The sequence below is a fragment of the Wyeomyia smithii genome, chromosome 1, assembly GCF_029784165.1.
Source record: "Wyeomyia smithii strain HCP4-BCI-WySm-NY-G18 chromosome 1, ASM2978416v1, whole genome shotgun sequence".
In the NCBI taxonomy this organism is placed as follows: domain Eukaryota; kingdom Metazoa; phylum Arthropoda; class Insecta; order Diptera; family Culicidae; genus Wyeomyia; species Wyeomyia smithii.
Window position 1 is genome coordinate 103,750,166 of NC_073694.1, and position 15,101 is coordinate 103,765,266.

General features: G+C 37.9%; 1 protein-coding gene across 2 annotated transcripts in view; it reads right to left on the reverse strand.

The window, feature by feature from the left end:
• Window positions 1–15,101, reverse strand: part of LOC129718434 (integrator complex subunit 7-like) — a 1,119,499-nt gene that overhangs the window by 486,291 nt on the left and 618,107 nt on the right. Inside the window, exons 8-9 of one of the 2 annotated variants that reach the window (XR_008726890.1) lie at window positions 8,349–8,548; window positions 7,927–8,248 (exon numbers count right to left, since the gene is read on the reverse strand). The gene's annotated coding sequence lies outside the window, so the exon portion shown is untranslated. Of the gene's footprint in view, window positions 1–7,926; window positions 8,249–8,348; window positions 8,549–15,101 lie in introns of those variants that run through there. The other variant, XR_008726891.1, reaches the window with a different exon arrangement.

Below are 15,101 nucleotides of genomic sequence, written 5' to 3' on the forward strand. Positions count from 1 at the left end.
CTGCCAAGTTGCAACACGTAACAACGAGCAAACGAAATCGCTAGATGTCACAAACCGCAATAAAATACAGGTTAAAACCGTTGCGAGTGTGAGAGCACCATCGGTGTTTATTCGCTGGAAACAAATATCGAATGCGAATTGTGGAATAATTCGTCTAAAGAATATTAGAGAAAACAACTGAACTGAAAGGCGTGGCCTATTACGTAGCACTCTTCGGCTATAAAAGTAATTCTGGGAAAACTAGCTACATTCATTAGTCGGAAGGCGAGCTGGATAGACCGTCCACAACGTTGACAGCAGTAGAAGCAGATACAGCACTCAGAAGTAACAGCGGGTTGCGCCTGTGGCTGCCTTTAAATTAAATAAATCACTTGCGCTGTGGTTGGTCACCATGTCTCAGTAGCAGCGCGGTTCTTCTCAGCGTGCCTCGCCAGACTGCCATTATTCCCCCACTGTTGGGGCAGCATAAAGATCGTCATCACCAAATCCAATTTTGAACAGCAAAATGCCTTTTTTCAAGGCAAATAAACAAGTCATTGAAAGTTAATGATTTTTGACAACGTAAACAAGCATTCTGGGCGGATTCTAGCAGTTACATCTGTCGCGGCCGTCTAATTTACAGAAGGTGAAATAGCTTCCACAGTGCATGTTGTCCGTGTATCTTAACTCTCCCACTGCGATCAGCAACCGATTTTGAACAACAAAATGCCTTTTTGGCGTAGAACTATGTTTTACTTTAGCATACCACACAGGGATGCAAACTGAAAAACTGGGACGAAATTTGTCCCTTTTCAAATGCTTATAGGTCGGTTGGTTTTCAACCGATGCAGAAAAATGTTGTTTGAATCTACGAACTATTGCACTATTGAAAATTGTCGACCTTGTTGAAATAAAAATAGCGTCCTCTGATTGGTCGCATGCTTGCTGTGTGTGTATGATATGGTATCATGTGTGTATGTGTGTATGATATGGTATGATGTGTGTTTGGTATAATGATATGATATGATGTGTGTGTCTATGATATGGTATGATTTGTGTGTGTGTGCTGTGTATGGTTTTTAACTCGGCACGATCTGCTAACTGCTAAAACCGGTTCACGAAATTCACAACCCTTCATTAGTAGACATTATAACTCATTACCCAAGTAAAAATATTGGTTTTATCAAAGTTTTATAGCGCTCAATACAGCCGAAAAAGCGCGAAAAAACTTTGATACAAACAGTTGTGTTAGAAGGGTAATGAAACACTCAATGCATTTGTTAATAGTGTACGTAGTTCTACGTCATTTATGCGGTCGTGTCTTGGATACAACCTCCTACTTTTTGAATTTGATCCCTGTTTTTATTGCAAATGCGACACCACCTTGTCCGGAAGGCCGGTGCGCGTTTATGGTTTCGTAGCCTTTGAGGGTTATATTTCTGTGCGGATTTGTTTGTGTTTTTGTAGGATTATGATATTTGGGTTGAAGTCATTGATGAGTAGTTGAAGTTCCTCATATTGACTGCTTAGTCCGTTACAGTTCCATTGTAGTATTTCTGTTGATGTATGTTGTTTATTCATTCCGAATCCGATGCGTCAGGTAGGTCGATGTACTCGTGTTTTTCGTTAGAGGCGTTCATTAGTTCAATCGGAGTCATGTCCAGTGTTTCGGTTGGTTGTATGCGGTTGCAGCTTTTTTTCCTGGATGGCGAATTCGGTGTCGATTCCTTGTTCGTGTTTTGTTCTTTTCGTTTGTGCTTTGGGGCTTTAATTTGGCTTCCAGAAGCGCTGACATCTATTTCAGTTATTATCCGATCGTATTCCTTTTCGACTCGTTTTCTTGCTTTTTCTTCGGCTAGTACCTTCATAAATTTTCCTAGTTTTTCTAGTGCATTAACCGTATTCTGTAACTTTTCTGTAAGTGTGGCATATTCGGTTTGACGTTTTGTGCTGGCTTCAAGAAGGTCGGCTTGCTTCTTGATTTCATCGTCGCGTTCCTTTAATTCCGCTTGGAAATTTTGTTCAAAGCTTTTTTTTCAGAGTATCCGCGTAGTTAGTTGTTCTGTTTGCGTTGGCCATTTTCCGTGCTTCCTCCAACGTTATTTGATTGTCAACTTGGATTTTTATGGTCGCTGTTTCGTTCTGCCATACTGGACATTTGTTACTGGTTGACGCATGTTGCTCGCTTCTGCGATTTATGCATTTTTCGGGTCTGTCGCACTTTCCTTCATCGTGTGATTTTTTTTCGCATCGCCAGCATAGTTGTTTCGAGGGGCAGCCGGCTGCGATGTGTTCATATTTCTCGGATAGTATGGGCGCGTTGGCACATTCATATATGCGATTTTGATGGTCGTTGATGGTCATTCAGGCTGTCGAAAGTTAGTTCCAGTAGGCTCGTTTTCTCCAGTTTGCCGTTTGTTTTTCTCATTATACGTTTGACGCCAATCACCCCTTGTGATTTTAGCTTGGTGGCTATTTCTTTCGCTGGGTCATTGATCGCTTCCCAGCAGGATACAACAACACGGCACGTATTCAGTTTTTTATTCTCGAATACTCTGACCTTAAGTTCGCCTAGTTTTTCCATTTTTGCCTTTCTCCTAGAAAGGTATAGCAATCACTGGAAAAACCAAAGGTATGAAAGTGGTCCCAATGGCCGAATGTCCTATACCACTCGACCCCTTTCGACGAACTGAGCATTTTCTGTAGGTGTGTGTATGTGTGTGTGCGTGTGCGCGTGTGCGTGTGTGCGTGTGCGTGTGTGTATGTGCGTGTGTGTGTGTGTGTGTGTGTGTGCGTGTGCGTGTGCGTGTGTGCGTGTGTGTGTGCGTGTGTGTGTGCGTGTGCGTGTGCGTGTGCGGGTGCGGGTGCGGGTGCGTGTGCGTGTGCGTGTGTAAAAAATAACGTTTGAGGAAGCACGGAAAATGGCCAACGCAAACAGAACAACTTACTACGCGGATACTCTGAAAAAAAGGTTTGAACAAAATTTCCCAGCGGAATTAAAGGAACGCGACGATGAAATCAAGAAGCTAGCCGACCTTCTTGAAGCCAGCACAAAACGCCAAACCGAATATGCCACACTTACAGAAAAGTTTCAGAATACGGTTAATGCACTAGAAAAAAACTAGGAAAATGTATAAAGGTACTAGCCGAAGAAAAAGCAGCAAGAAAACGAGCCGAAAAGGAATACGTTCGGACAATAATTGAAATCGATGTCAGCGCTTCTGGAAGCCAAATTAAAGCCCCAAAGCACAAACGAAAAGAACAAAACACGAACAAGGAATCCAAACCGAGTTCGCCATCCAGGAAAAAAAGCTGCAACCGCATTTAACCAACCGAAACACTGGACATGACTCCGATTGAACTAATGTGTGTGTGTGTGCAACTTTTTTTTCTCACTCACTTTTCTCAGAGATGGCTGGACCGATTTTCATAAAATTAAATGCAAATGAAAGGTCTAGTTGCGCTATAGGTTGCAATTGAATTTCTAGTTTAGAGGTTATGTATCAAAATGTAAAAATCACGCAACATCAATATCTCAGAAACCACATAACCGATTTCAAAAAAATGGTTTCAAATGATCGGGCTGTCTCCAGAACCCCTAACTTTTGAATTTCGTTATGATTGCACATATAGTTCAAAAGTTATGTAAAGAAAAGTTATCCTGAGGTTGTTTAAACTCACTCATTTTTCTCAGAGATGGCTAAACCGATTTTCACAAAATTAGTGTCAAATGAAAGGTCTAGTTGCCCCACAGGTTGCTATTGAATTTCATTGTAATCGGATTGTAACTTTGTCCGTTGTTCATAAAAATGTGAAATCACATAATGAAAGTAAACATATTGTCTTTCTCCTAACAATCACTGGCTACTTAAAAAGTATAAAAGTGATCCAATGGCCGAATGTCATATACTACTCGACTCAGTTCGACGAATCGAGCATTTTCTGCATATATGCATGTATAGGTGCATATGTTTGTGTGTGGGTGTGTACGTGTGTATGTGCACCATTTTTTCGCACTCACTTTTCTTAGAAATGATCTGACCGATTCTTTCTACCTTGGTGTCAAATGAAGGGTCCGTTTGCCGCTTAGGTTGCTATTGAATTTCGTTGTAATCAAACTTTTAGTTTTGGCGCTGCGTCAGAATGTGAAAATCGCTCTTATATCTCAGAAGCTATGAACATAGTTGAATTCAAATTAATGGGCTTTTAAACCCTTAAACAATGAATTACATAATGTTTAAACATGTGGTTTGGAAGTTATAGAAAGAAACGTAACCCGCAGACTGTTTAAAACTATAGCTACAAGCAAAATATGTGGCCTCACCATCATTTAAATTTAATAATGTACTATTTCAATGTTTGCGGCCTTGCTCGGGATTGAAGTTGAAATTAAAAGTATTTTCTATCATTTCAATTTTTGCCTTTTTCTTATTGCCTTTCTCCTAAAAAGGTATAGCAATCACTGCAAAAACTAAAAATATAAAAGTGCTTAAAAGGGCCGAATGACATCTATCACTCGATTCAGTTCGACGAGTTGAGCATTTTCTGTATATGTGTGTGTGTGTGTGTGTGTGTCTGTGTGTCTGTGTGTATAACGCTCTCCCAATCTCACTCGATTTTCTCAGAGATGGCTGAACCGATTTCAATGAAATTAATTGCAAATGAAAGGTCTAGTTGCCCTATAAGACTCTATTGAATTCTATTGTAAAATGATTTCTAGTTTGGAGGTTATGTATCAAAATGTAAATATCACGAAACATCAATATCTCAAAAACTGCACAACCGATTTGAGTAAAATTGGTTTCTAATGAAAACCCTTAACTTTTGAATTTGATGAAGATTGAACATGTGGTTCAGAAGTTATGAAAGAAACGTGTTCTGGAGACTATTTATTTCGCTCATGTTTCTCAGAGATGGCTTGACCGATTTTCATAAAATCAATGTCATATGGAAGGTCTTGTTGCCCCATAAGACCCTAATGATTTTTTTTTGCAAACGGATTTAAACTTTGCCTGTTATGTTTTAAAATGTGAAATCCAGCTATGAAATGAAACATATTCCGAAGACTATTTGTACTCACTCACTTTTTCCAGAGATGGTTGACCCGATTTCCACAGAATTAGTATCAAATAAAAGGTCTAGCTGCCTCATATTTTGCTGTAATCGGACTGTAACTTCGTCTGTAATGTATCGAAATGTGAAAATCACGAAACTTCATTATCTTAGAAACTACACAACCGATTCGAACAATATTGATAACAGACGAACGGGCTAGTTAAGGGTTAACTGATGAATTATGATTGAACACGTGGTTTCGGAGTTTGGCTGCCCTATACGTTCCCTTTTCATTTGATTGTAATCAAGCTTAAGCAACCGTTATGTTTTAATTTGAAAAACAACGAAAGTCTATTATCTCAAGTATTACACGACTTATTTTAACTTAAGTAGTGTCATACAAACGAGTCATATATCAAACTTACTATTAACAAACTCCATAACAATTTGATATGTGGTTCAAAAGTTTTGGAACGAAAAGAAATTCAAAGACTATTCAACACTATACCTGCTTTGATCAATATATATGGCCTCAACGTGATTTAAATGTGGTATCGTACTATTTGAACGTTCCGATATCGCTCGTGATTAAATTGTTCGAAATTAAGAGTAATTTCTTTTATTTCGCTATTTCTCAAGCAATAACATTAAGTCAAATTTCATATTTTATACTTAAATTACAGCATCAATATTTTAGCACCCAAAGAGTGAATATAAATACCTTTATTGGATTTAAGCATTTATGTAAATCTATTTTTACAAATAATTAGTTTGAATGAGAAAGGCTCAGTCTAACCGCTAGGTGGATTAGTTAAGGTTTTTTTCAGATTTTCAGCAGGTGCTGCCGACTTTGTTTGAACAAATATTTCGCCGTTTCTTGTTTTTTTTTTTTTGATGTTGGTAACTTCACCGCAATAGCTTTCTACCGTCTTCTCAATTGAGAAGGCGGAGGTTTCTACCAGAGATCTATTAGCTTCAGCACTTTCAATCACTATAAATTTCCCCGTCACCTTAGGCATGCGGCCGTTTATGTGGGAAAATTGGTTTATGTCGCCTGTTGGCGGCATTCTGCAATTTTTATTTTTTTTTTCCAGTTTTTTGTTGTTACTTTTTTCAAATTTTGTGTTGTGGTATAGTAAAGGGTGATTTTTTAAGAATTTGTTTTGTTTTTAAACGCATAAAAAAACTTCAAAACTTCATGAAATCTTTTTTTGAGCCGATTACTTTTTGAGATATCATTCAAATGTTGGCCACGGCTAAGTTTTAAATGGTCCATATGAAAAGTCCAATTTCGGGTCACTTTTCCAAGCATTTCGGCTGGTATCTCGCGATTAACGCGAGTAATGTTGTCTTCCAAGGCTGGAATTGTTGTTGGCTTATCCGCATAGACGAGAGACCCCAACAAAAAATAATCTAGCGGTGTTCAATCGCATGATCTAGGCGTCCAATTTACCGGTCCAATTCATGAAATAAATTGCTCACCGAACTCATACCGCAATATTACCATTGATTCGCACGATGTGTGGCACGTTGATGCGTCTTGCAGAAACCACATGTCAACAAGACCCAGCTTTTCCATTTCTGGCAAAAAAAAAACAGAAATCATTGCGCGATAGCAAGCGCCATTGACCGTAACGTTGCGATTTTGATCATCTTTAAAAAAGTACGGACCAATCATGCTACCAGCGTATAAACCGCACCAAAACGTGCATTTTTCTGGGTGCATTGGCGATTCTTGTATTGCCTCTGGTTTTTTTTTTTTTTGTCCACATGCAGCAATTTTGCTTAATAACACACCAATTTAACCAGAAATGAGTTTCGTCAATGAACACAATTTTTCGGTAAAAAAATTTTCGGCAAGCTGTTCTAAGGCCCATTCACCAAAAATTCGACGCTGCGGCAAGTCGTTTGGCTTCAATTCTTATACGAGCTGTATTTTGTAAGGCTTAACACCAAGATCCTTTCGTAAAATCTTCCATCTAGTCGAATAACACAGGTTCAATTGCTGCGAACGGCATCGAATTGACATTTAACGGTCTTCCACTACACTGGCTGATACGGCAGCAATATTTTTTCTGTACGCACTCTATGGATACGTGTTGGTGGATTTATGCCCAAAAGAGTAAAACTGGTTTGAAATTTCGTCACAAAAGCCTGAATAGCTTGCTCAGTAGGCCGATTATGACGACCATTAAATGATCGTAATGCGCGAAATACATTTTTCACAGAAGACGAATTTTGGTTATAAATTTGATTATTTGTAAGCGTTGTTCATGGTGAAATAGCACTGAATATTCTATTTTCTATTTTTAACAATGGCTTTTTCCCGTTAACACAAAAGTTCATTAAGCAGACAGTATAACACAGTAGAGATAGCGAAAAATAGGCGGATGATACAGATTTGGAATATTATACCGCATCCCGACGTTTTTTTCAAAAGTATTTTTCTAAATCTGTATCACATTTTAGTCCGTTCATTTGTGACTACTTGAACTCACTCACTTTTCTCAGAGATGACCGACTCGAAACTACACAACCGATTTTGACAAAATTGAACGGGCTATTTTCAGAACTCTTAACTTATATATTTCATAAAGATTAAACATATGGTTCAAAAGTTACGTAAAGAAATGTTTTCCAGGCTGGCTAAACTCACTCACTTTTCTCAGAGACGGCAAGACCGATTTTCACAAAATTAGTCTAGAATAAAAGGCCTAGTTGTCCCATAGGTTGCTATTGAATTTCATTAACTTTGTTCGTTATTTATAAAAATATCAAATCACGTTATAAAAGCAAAGCATATACCAAAGACTGTTCAAACTCACATACGGCTAGACCGGTTTTTACGAAATTAGTTGAAAATGAAAAGGCCTCATAACACCCTATTGACTCTTATGTTTTAATTGTTCGGTACAGTTGTGCTGTTGGCTGTCAACAGTTTGTCATTTAGAGTAGAAAAATACATCCAGAGAAAATTATCAAGATGAATTTTTTCTAGAAAACCAAGTGCTTGTGTAAATCTATATCAACATATAACAAGTTTTAATGAGAAAAGCTAGCTTTCACCGCTAGGTGGATTAATTCGTGTTTTCGAATGTTTTCTCACAAGTATGATGAAAATAAGAGAAGGCAATCAAGTCTCTCCACTCCAGTATCCTCTACGTTGTTATCGTCATAAACTGAGAGGGGCAGTTACGCGCAACTAGCTAGTAGACTAATGAAATTAAATTATTATAATGTTCGGCCGAGTATCAAGATAGTAGTCCAAAGAAACAAAAATTCTAGTTATATCTAATAATACGGGCAATACATACCTTTTCGGCTCAGTTATCCAAACAAAGCCGTGTTGATCAATTATACATGTCTCTAATGTTATTTGCCATTGACCTCCAACGTTTATAATAGTGCTTGGGGAGGCAGTCAAAGAGTTTTGCAGAGACAAAAGAAAATTGCCACTGAGGAACTCATGGTGCGGTTTCAATATTTGGGTTAATACAATGTTATCAGGAACTACCTATAAAATGTGAGATAAAGATGTTCAAACAGGCTTAAAAAATTTAAGGTGATAAAGGGGTACAAGTATTAAAATTTTGAATAAAATTATCGAATAGGCCAGCGCAAGCAATCACAAATGGTGATATAAATTTTATTAGTGATAGGAGCAATTTAAAAAAGTCTCAGTTTCAATATTTTTGTTTATTTGTCATTTTTGATACGACTGAAATTTTGCATCTTTTCGCCTTTCTTCTAGAAAGGTATAAGCAATTACTTGCAAAACCAAAAGTATAAAAGTGCTTCAGTGTTGCCGAAAGGCATATATCACTCGACTCGGTTTGACGAGCTGAGCATTTTCTGTATGTGTGTGTGCGTGTGTAACGCTCTTTCAATCTCACTCGCTTTTCTCAGAGATTGCTGGACCGATTTTCATTAATTAATTGCAAATGAAAGGTCTAGTTGTCCCATAAAACCCAATTGAATTTTATTGTAATCGGAGTTTTAATTTATAGGTTATGTATCGAAATGTAAAAATCACAAAACATCATTATCCCAGAAACAATACAACCGATTTGAACAAAATTAGTTTTGAATGAACGGACAGTTAAAAACAAACTTAACTTTTCAATTTCATAACGATTGAACTTGTGGTTTGAAAGCTATATTTATTTTTGGAGGCTCACGTTTCTCATAGTTGGCTGAACCGATTCCCACAAAATCCGTGTCATAGGAAAAGTCTAGTTGACCCATAAAACGCTTTTGATTTTTTTTTGCGATTTGACTATTACTTTGACTGTTATGTTTGAAAATGTGAAATCCAGCTATAAAAAGAAACATATTCCGATGATTACTTGAACACACACCGATGATTACTTGAACACACAAAAAAGCTAGCTGGCTCATAAAACCCTATTGAATCTTACTGTAATCAGACTGTAATTTTGTTTGTAATGTATCAATATGTGAATATCATGAAACTTCATTATCTCAGAAACTACACATTATCTCTAACTCTAACTACGTTATCTCAGAAACTACACAGCCATTAACATGAAACTTTCAAACAATAGAAAAAAAATACACCTTGATAATATCTGCTGGATTTATTTATTACTCTCAATTTTAAATTTTTTACTCTCAATTATGAATGAGTCCGGAATTTACGCGGTTTTTTTCACGCGGATTTCGAAATTTACGCGGTTCTTTTACACGGTTTTTTACGCGGTATGTATCCCCCGCGTAAAAAGCTACTTTAATGTATTATTCAATATGAAAATTTGTGGAACAGTATGATACGCAGGAGCACAAAATCAACTTCAGACGCCATTTTAAATTTTAAGATAGTAGCTTCCAGTTTCATTACCCAATATGAGTTTTTCCGGAACCGGTTTTATGCTTAGATGCCGGAAATCAACTCCATACTTTATTTTGAAATTTGATTTTGCGACTTATAGTTTCTGGAAAAAAAACCTTGAATTGCCGAATTCAATCCAATAATGGTATATTCACTCTTCGGGTCCTACAATATTATTGTTGTATTTTAAGTAATAATTGAAGCAAAAAACCCAAACAAATCCACCTTATTAAAACTTTTTATTTGTTTACAAAGAGTTACACGAACACTTTAATTTTCAGAAAAAAACTTAAATTTATCCACCTAGCGGTCAGACCCAGCCTTTTTCATTTAAACTTTTATTTGTAAAAATTGATTTACATGAACCATTCAATCCAATAAATATATATTTACTCTTTAGGTCCAAAATATTGATGTTGTAATCTATACATATAAAAATGTAGTTCGGTCTGTCTGTCTGTTTGATCCATATAGGCTCGAAAACTACCGAACCGATCGACGTGAAAATTTGTATGTAGGGGTTTTTGGTCCCGATAAAGGTTCCTATGATAGTTTGAGATCCCTCCCTCTTCTGGAAAAAAGGGGTCCAATACAACTCAAAAACAAACCAAGCAAATAAAACCGAATTTGGCATGTAAATGTTTTAAAGGGTAATAAATATGTCCATAATGGTTTGACGCCCCTCCCTCTTATGAAAGCATATGTTTATGCACAAATTTCTGCACATCTCGCGAACTAATCAACTAAATGGAACAATATTTGGCGGGTGAATGTTTTTAAGTGATAACAAATATGTTCCATAATCGACCTCAGGCAAAATTTTGGATTGTAAGATAGCAACTTTCTGGTTTCTGGATAACAGCCAAAAATGGCCGATTTCCACCCAATATAATAATATTCTTGAAAGGTACACAGGAGTTAAAATCGACCACAGATACTATTTTGAATTCTAAGATAGTGAATTCCGGTTTTTCAAAACCAGCTAAAAATGACCAACTACCACCCAATATAGGGTTTCTTTAACCAGTATGACGTTTAAAATCCAGAAATTGTTTCCAAATGCCATTATGAAATTCAAAACAGCAACTTCCGGTTTCGGAAAAACAGCGGCAATCGACCATACACCACTCAATATGGGTATATCCGGAATCGTAATGCTGCACTGAATCGACTTCAGCAACATTTTGAATTGTAAGATGGCAACATCTGGTTTCTAGAAAACAGCCTGAAATGGACGATTCTATTAAATATAAATGTCTCCGAAACCAGAAAGACGGACAGAAGCTTAAAATTGATCACAGACACAATTTTGAAGTTTATGTTGTGACTTCCGGAGTTTGGCAGCCGAAGATGACCAAATACGATTCAATTTGAATGTTTTCGGAACAAGAATTACGCCCAGATGACAGAAACTAATTTTCAGGCAATTTTAAGGTCCAAAATGATGACATTTGGTTTCTGGAAAACAGCCCAAAATGCCCAAATACCACCCAATATGAATATCTCCGGAGCCATAATGTTGCAAGAAGCTAAAAATTGATCTCATACATTATTATGGATTGTAGGATGGCAACTTCTGGTGTCTGGAAAACAATACAAAAATGGCCGATTTCCGTCTAACATGAGTATGTCCGGATCTAGAATGATACACAACAGCTGAATTGGACCACAAACCCCATTTTAGATTTTTGGTTGGAGACTTCCGATTTCTGGGAAACCAGAATGACGCTCAGAGGCCAGAAATTATCTTAAATACCATTTTGAAATCCAAGATGGCGACTTCTGGTTTCTGAAAAACAGCCTGATATAACCATATCTCTAGAACCAGAATGATGCAATGAGCTAACAATTGACGCCAGGCACCATTTTGAATTTTTAAATGGCAACTTCTAGGAAACAGTCGAAAATTACTAAATAATACTCAATATGGAAATTTGCGTGATCGAGATGATGCATAGAAAGTTAACATTGGTTCTGGACACCATTTTGAATTTATAGGCGACCAAACATAGTTCCTGGGAAACAACCAAAATAACTAAATACCTCCCAATATGGGTATTTCCGGTGTCAGATTGATTCCAGAAAATCTGCTGAAAATGACCGAATACCACCCAATATGAATATATTCAGAATTGAAGCGATGTACAGAAGCCAAGGATGTTGTCATTTTGATAAAACCAATTTGTTATTTGACTTTGATCATATCCTATGGCCGATTCGTCGTGCATTTGCAGTCTTTAAACACGTCGCAAGAAATCAATGAATTTGGAACGTTCAAATAGTACGATACCACATTTAAATCACGTTGTGGCCACATATATCGATCAGCAGATATAGTTTTGAATAGTCTTTGAATTTCTTTTTTGCCTTTCTCCTAGAAAGTTACAGCAATCGCTAGAAAAACCAAAGGTGCTCCAAAGTGTCGAATCTCGTATATCAATCGACTTAGTTCGACGAGCTGAGCATTTTCTGTATGTGTGTGTGTGTATGTGTGTATGTGTGTGTATGTGTGTGTATGTGTGTGTGAGTGAGTGTGTGTGTGTCTCAATCTCACTCGATTTTCTCAGAGATGGCTGAACCGATTTTCATGAAACTAATTGCAAATGAAAGGTCCAATCGCCCCATAAGACCCTATTGAATTTTATCGTAATCGGATTTTTAGTTTAGAGGTTATGCATCAAAATGTGAAAATCACAAAACTTATTTATCTCAGTTACTACACAGCCGATTTGAACAAAATTGGTATCAAAAGAACGGGCTTGTTTTTTGAACTATTTGTAAATTAACTTTTTAATGTTTGGACATGTTGCTCAGAAGTTAGGCAAAGAAACGTGTAAAATCAGGCTATGAAAAAAAACATTATCCGATTCTGCTTGAACTCATCCACTTTTCTTGAAGATGGCTGGACCAATTTTCACGTAATAAGTTGCAAATGAAAGGTCTAGTTGCCTCATAAATTTCATCATAATCGGACTGTAACGTTGTCTGTTATGTGACGAAATGTGAAAATCACAAAACATCATTATCTCAAAAACTGCACAACCAAATGGAGCAAAACAGGTGTCAAATGAACATGCTGTCCTTAAAACCATCAACCGATGATTTCTACAATGAATGAATATGTGGTTCGAAATTTATAAAAATAAATGCTTTACGATGAGTTTGAATTATTCACTAATTCTTGCCTTTCTTCTAGTAAAGTATAACTATCTGTTGCGGAGTAACGTGCCAAGACCACTTGAGTTGTTGCAGCGTGACGCACTGTCATGGTGATAAGGAGATTGACAGATGGGAGGAAAAAGAAATAAGGAAGAAGACCAGAAAAAGTGCAAGTAATGTGGAAACGAGTTAGCAGAAGCAGAATTTAAAAGACAAATTGAAAATACAAAAGTAGCTCAAAGTTCGGAGTTAAAATATATAGGATTGACGAGAGGGAGATATTTATTTGCGGTATTCATTTGATCTCACAAATAAGCTCCGATTTGATCATTAGTCGGAGGCAATCCACAACGTGATTTAGCGTGAGATATATAACCGCAATTGCTGAATTTATTATTTAAATAAATAATTCATAGTACCGGCAAGTCCATCCAGAACGGACCGAGTAGGGTAAATACGGTAAAAATGGGAATTCTTAAAAGCCAGTAAAAACGTAAGCAAAAATGTAATAAAATGATCTGGGATAATCTTAAAACAATAAAATTTATCGTAGCTGGTGCAGGGGTAAACATTGTTAGAGCCTCAGAGTTTCGGTCGTCAGAAGAAATAAAGACTCATGTAAGAAATCTTATAGTATATACTAAAACTAATGAATAATATAGCTTTCAGCAGTTTGTTAAGCAATTTTCGACGGCTCAAAGGAACTTTAACTCTTTAAAACTTTAAACTCTGTGTTTCTACAATTTAACCATTATGCCGAAGTCGCACTGTCAGGCTTGCGTTGAGGCGGACACCGAGAAGATGGTTAGCTGCTGCCAGCGTAATACTTGGTGGCATTATGAATGCGCCGATGTGATAGAAAGTTCTATTGTTCTTTATGTCAGCCACCGTTGCCGTCGATACCGATGGATTCGGTACCACACCAAACTGATAGTTGCAGCCGTGCAGATAGCAAAACCGGTAGCGATATGGGAAGGTCGTCATGGGGCTCAAAGGCGGAATGGGCCCAGTTTAAATTGGACGAATTTGCGGCCATATAAGAGCTCGCTTCTAAGCGGCTAGATTTTGCACGGCGAGAACAGAAGCAACAACATGAGCATCTTCGATTGCGGGTGGAGCAAGAAATCGTCGAAGAAACTTTCCGACTGCGGGAAGAGATCGAATTGGACGATGACGACAACGGCCGTAGAAGCACAACTACGGAACAAAGTAGACGCAGTAAAGTGGTGAGATGGCAAAAACAGCAACATAACGCCATAGATGCCACGACGGATACGTCAACGCCAAGGGACAACGCAGATCAATCGATAGTGGACAAGGGGTCAACAGTTGCCGAAACACATACTGGGCAGGGTGGCAAGCAGACACCACCAGTAAACATCGTGTTTTACAGAGAGCGTTAGCAGGTATTTCGCTAAATAATTCAGCCATAGGGCTCACGTTAAGAAGTATTCTCGATAAATCAGGAGGCGCAAAAGCGCCTGTAGGAAAATGTAGTCAAATAGTTTCAGCTTTAACTACTTTACCTTGTGAATCCAACACTAATCGTCCATATTATCTGCAACTGAAAATTTGAATTCCAACACTCAAAATAAATTAAATATTCGTTCGACTTTCGTTAATGTGCCGTGTGTCAAATCATTGTTAAGCGGATTGAGCAAAATGTGTAGTGGTATTCCCACAGCGGCCGCCGATATTTTTCGTGACAGAATTTCAGAACGATCCGAAAATTTGGATAGGCATGATGCTTATTTGCCAGAGACAGGGTCAACGTCATTGGCCGAGCTGCAGGCAACCACGGGTCGACGCCTGGCGACCGTCGAGGCCATGCACGCGCTGTGTGACCACCGATGGGTGTGTGATAACATCGATTAGTCCCGGACCGGCAGCGGGAACTTGCCTAGGGAGTGGTGGGGTTTCGGGCATTGGGCAGTCGATTTCCCGTAAAAGCCACGGCCACCCGTAAGCAGCTTCGACGGAGCGTGTAGTGCCGCTCCCATCACCCAAATGTTCTAACCTGCCTATTGGGGCTGATACCAGTAAGGTCCCAATTATGGTG